The sequence below is a fragment of the Rutilus rutilus genome (assembly GCF_951802725.1).
Source record: "Rutilus rutilus genome assembly, chromosome: 3".
Taxonomy (NCBI): Eukaryota; Metazoa; Chordata; class Actinopteri; order Cypriniformes; family Leuciscidae; genus Rutilus; species Rutilus rutilus.
In genome coordinates, this window is record NC_140211.1 from 37,511,123 (window position 1) to 37,516,182 (window position 5,060).

General features: G+C 36.8%; 1 long non-coding RNA gene across 1 annotated transcript; it reads left to right on the forward strand.

Annotated features, from left to right (window-relative positions):
• The first annotated feature begins 3,387 nt into the window (after positions 1 to 3,387).
• On the forward strand, positions 3,388 to 4,547 carry LOC311288131. The gene is made up of 3 exons (XR_014626887.1): positions 3,388 to 3,429; positions 3,914 to 3,988; positions 4,079 to 4,547. It is a non-coding gene; the product is annotated as an uncharacterized lncRNA (long non-coding RNA).
• The last annotated feature ends 513 nt before the right edge of the window (positions 4,548 to 5,060 follow it).

The window sequence follows — 5,060 nt, forward strand, 5'->3', positions numbered from 1 at the left end:
GTGTTATTGTCTTTCGCAAGTAACTAATTAAACTGCGCAACATTGCACATTCTCCCATCATAATCTTCATCACACATATAAAGTACTGTGAATAATAGAGCGAGGAAAGATAGAAGGCATGTACCACCCTAACAATAAGCCAGCACACTAAAATGACGGTAGAAATCTGACAGCTAGGATTATAGTGGTCCTGCGGTAGAAAGGCCTCTCCGACAGCAAGCCTCTGGAGCAATGCATGAAGCTATGTTATAATTAACTCTGCTGCCAAGAGATATTATATATCATCAGCCGTCCTCCGGCCAAAGGAAGTGCTGCACGGGGAGAGAAAGTCATGGCTGTGGTATTGTTCAAGGCTTAATCAGGTCATCGCTGTGGCAACTTAGATTACAGTCATTTCCAAGGTACTGGTTAACGTCCACAACAACAAATCCTGTCACACATCAAGTTTTACTTTTTTTTTTTTTTTTGGAAAAGCCCTTTGCAGCAGGCCCAGCAGACAGGAAGCAATTAGGCTCAATCTGGACGTGGGTGACAGAAGCCGCCCAGTGACAGCAGCACCGCTAAATAATGACACTTTCGACTCTGACTGACGGGCAGATGATGGCCCCCAGAATGTGTCACCCAGCAGTAGCTCTAGACCAGTAATCAAGACACATACAACTTTACAGTGAAGACCTTATTGTCATTTTTAAACCGCCGCCTTTTGAAATACCAGACTTTGCCACGCAAAAAACTTTTTGAGAATGCATATTTATGCACAGGACAAAACAGAATCCGTTCAAGTTAATTGCTTCCTATAGGCGAGTATTATGAGAGAATAATGAAACCTGAGGGGAGGCGTAAAGCCAGGTTCTATTGTTTTGATCTCTTTCTCTCCCCTCTTCATTTTCCTTTTCATTAAGAGTTTGGTCTGCACTGACAGATTGCTGTGTGGAAAGTGATATCACAGAGGTGATTCAGGCACTTTCAGAGCCCCAAAGCTTCAGTGAGATCTGCTTCTCCTTTATAGCTTTAACCTTCATCTTGTTCTCCCTCCCTGTGTGTGGATGTGTGACCTGACCAATCACCCATTGTATTATTTCAGTACTCCCTGGTGCACCGTCTCTAAATGAACACATTTGTGATCATTATGATTCAAATTACAGGCTCTTTATGACACATTTGCTTGCACGAGTCTGATGCGATTGATTTATGTAATTACAATTCAAAGTCAATGTGTCAGGTGTCCCAAGAACAAATGACAAGTGAAGTCCAAAAATGCATTTACATTTTACATTTAAGAAGACTAATTAAAAACAGTATTTATTATTATTGTTAGAGTTGATTACATTTAAGATTTGCATTTTACATTTGCATTCATGCATTTGTGTTCTAGCCGTACCCAGCTGTACAGTGGTCCATTCTGGAATGCTAATTTACCCAGGAATCTTTGTGGTCTCTCCCTCTCTCTCAATTAACCATGTGAACACATATCCACCTCTCATTTGCCTCCTCATTTAGTGCAGCTCTTCTGGCTCAGGCCAAATTACCTGCCGTTTCAGAATGGCAAAAACTCATTCAGCCCTGTTTACAGCTGAGTATGAATAATGAAAGTGACAAATGGAATCGCTCAGGAGCAATGCTAGGACTGGCTTAAAGCCCTGTTTCGTTAGGCTTGGCTGACTTTTGTAATTACGTTCTCTCCTCTTTTTCCCTTCTCTCTCTCCTTACTTTTCTTTTTCTGTTTTTTATTGTATTTTTTTTTTTTTTTTTTTTGAACAAGCAATGTTGGAAAATAATGAAATGTAATATGTATTAATGTCATATTGACACTGAGCTTTAATTTTTTGGTGTTTAAATGCCAAAATGCTTGGTTTAATGTGGTGGCCCAGCCTGTGGGCATTTGAAATTTATTTCAAGAACAGAGAAATTTAACCATTAAATGTGTTTCATTTGTGACACCATAGCAGATGGCTCTAAAAATAAATTCAATATCTGGACACACTTTATATTACATGTGATCAACTATTTACATCTGAAATTACACTGTTGACCCCACATACCTTTTAACCCATCTTTAAACCTACCTATTCCACTAAACCTGTCCCTAACCTTAACCGCGTATCCCACCTCAACAGCAGCAAAACAAAAACAACAAAACAACAAAAACAATAAGTACAGTGTACCCAACACATTACTCTTCATTTATATATATATATATATATATATATATATATATATATATATATATATATATATATTTTTTTTTTTAAGTACATAATACTTACATTAATAGACACCTAATATAAAGTGCGACTGGGACCCAATATCCAATCAAACACTTTTTATAATGGAGTCTGCTGTTTTGATGGTAACACTATATTTTAAGGTATCATTGTTACAGTGTAATTATATATTTAAGTACTGTGTAATATTATTTAACAACATGTACTTACAAAAGGGTTAGGGTAGGATTAGGGTTTGGTTGAGGGTTAGTCAAGAACGAGCTCCCACAGAGGTCCGACACTTTTGCACAGCGCTCCATTGACTTTAACACAGGCGTCTCATATTTTTGGTCTCGGCAGGCTATTACCGTCGTAGTTTTATCAAAAATATGGTTAAACGTTGTGCCTGGGGCATTTGTAACACAGATACGCGTTTCCCAGAGAGGTTGGAGGGGGGTGTCCGTTTTTTTTCCCTTCCCAAAACCGAAGTCAAATCCTGACAAGTATCATCTTTGGATTAAACTGTGTGGACGTCCTCACAGTCAGCTAAACCCCTCAAGGATCAACAAGCACACTTTTGTGTGCTTTAGGTACATTTTGCTTTTAACCTTACTGTGAAGTTATACTAGTTAGACAGTTTTATGCTGTTTTAGGTTATGATTTCGGTTCTCTACCCTAATTAATGAAGAATCAAGGTGCTAGCAAGCAAGCTTAGTGATAGTTTAGTTATCACGTAAGTCAGGATTGTATGTTTTGACTAGAGGCTGGATGTTAGCTAACTTTGTTATTCAAGATACAAACACCTAACGTTAATGTTACAGACACGCTGTTGTGGTAGTTTTGAAGGTGACTAACGTTACCGCTACCGTGTTGACACAGTCGAACAATATGAAGTTGTCGGACGTAGCAACAGTAACTAAGGGGGGCGGGGCTTAGCCAAAGGTGAATTCAACATATTCTGTACAACTGTGTCTTCAAATTACTGATATAGCCTAACTAATTTATTTCGTCATTGGCGTTTGTTATGAATAACAAAAGCAGGTTAATATAGTTTGGTCTGTTTTTGTTTAGCCTAACTTTACTTACTACAGGTGCTCTCTTTCTCTCAAATACCATTTTGAATCCATTTAGTGGTCAATAAATATTATGTTGTGAATAATCAGCTTTGTTATTTTGTTTCCCCAGAACAACCAGTACAATGTTTCAGTGGCAACATTGAATTACAGTAAGTACCTGCACCACATGCAAGTACTTTATTACTACTCTGTGTGTATTGTTTGACTGTGTACTTGTTTTTTAATCAGTTATTCTCTGAAAATCTTCTTCCCTCATGCTCTCAAATCTCACTCATGTTACATTCATGTAATATCACAGGTTTGGAGCCAATAATGCTATGCATTTTTTATAGGCTATACCTTAATCATATGCATTTGAATATAAGACATTTGAACCCTGAATTATAACTTCAAGTTTGGTCTTTTTTGACAAAAAAAAAGGAAAAAGCTATTAAATGGCTTCATAAGACTTACAACACAAACCATAACACATGAGTTGTGAATTCATTGATTATTTTTAGCATCTTTTCTGGGACATTTTTGGAGCTTAACCATTTTTACATAAATTGTTGCATTGAATTGAACTAGACAAGTGTACATAAGTATGGTTTAAATGAATGATTTACACAAATTTTTTTCTTGTGTTTCATGCAGTGAAAGCGAACGGTGACTGGGGTTGCATTATGCCTGAGATCTGCTTTTGGGTTCCACAGACAGAAAGTCAAACAGGTTTGGAACGTCACAAGGCTGAGGAAATTATTTAAATTTCACAACTATCACTTTAATAACATTACTAACAGTAAATTTTGTACTTTGCAGGGATCTCGGTAAACTGAAATACAAGTTTGAAGTTTGAACAAGAATAAAAATCCTCCTGTAGACCTGAAAATCACTGAAGTGCCTGGACCATCCACCAGAAAAGAGGAAAAACAAACAGAAAATGAAGCTGATGCACCTTTTCACTTTTCTAACTCGTTAAGTACCTCACATGTCCCTTGTGAAGATTTTATAATTGATTGCATTTTATGTTGCAGTGAGTAAAGGTGCGTCACATTTGTGAATTTCGTGAAATTACACAGGCAAAAAAGGTCCATTGACCATTGTCAGCAGTGTAGCGATGTAATGTATGAACCACCACACAAAATTGCTGATCGTGTGGATTCTTATTGAAATGACTGAATTCACCAGTGAACATTCACAGAACAACAGATACTTTTACTACACCTTAACTCTGTTCGAATGGAAAATGTTTTCTGCTTGTTGTGACATAAGGAATACTGTTTCCAGGTCGAAGCCTCTACTCTACTTCCTTTATCTTGTTTCTAGATATTGAGTACTCAACAACCATTTATGGGAACTGTTGATTCAAGTCACACATTTAAGCTTTTCAAAAGCCATAGTGTACATTACAGTCTCCAGTCTCACGGGATCCCAGACTTCAACATTTTATGATTCAAAATAGCTGAATAACTAACCATCTGAGATTTCGGAATAGATATAAAGGTTAGGATCATAATTTTCAGGAATATTACAGAGCAATGAGTGCATATTAGCACTGTTGTTTATTTTTGGCATCTGAGAGAGCTTTTGGACTTGGAAACAGTGGCGTCAGACTTAAGCGAACTGAAACATGTTTTAAAATTAAGTGAGGATGGATATTTTTAATTAGTCAATTTTAATTTTTTACATTAATTTATTACATGGAATATGTGTTTTCTGTGCATTTTGTTGAGATGTCTTTTCTTGTGTAGCCTATTGTATACACATGGTTGATTATTCATGTTACTTATGTATTATACAA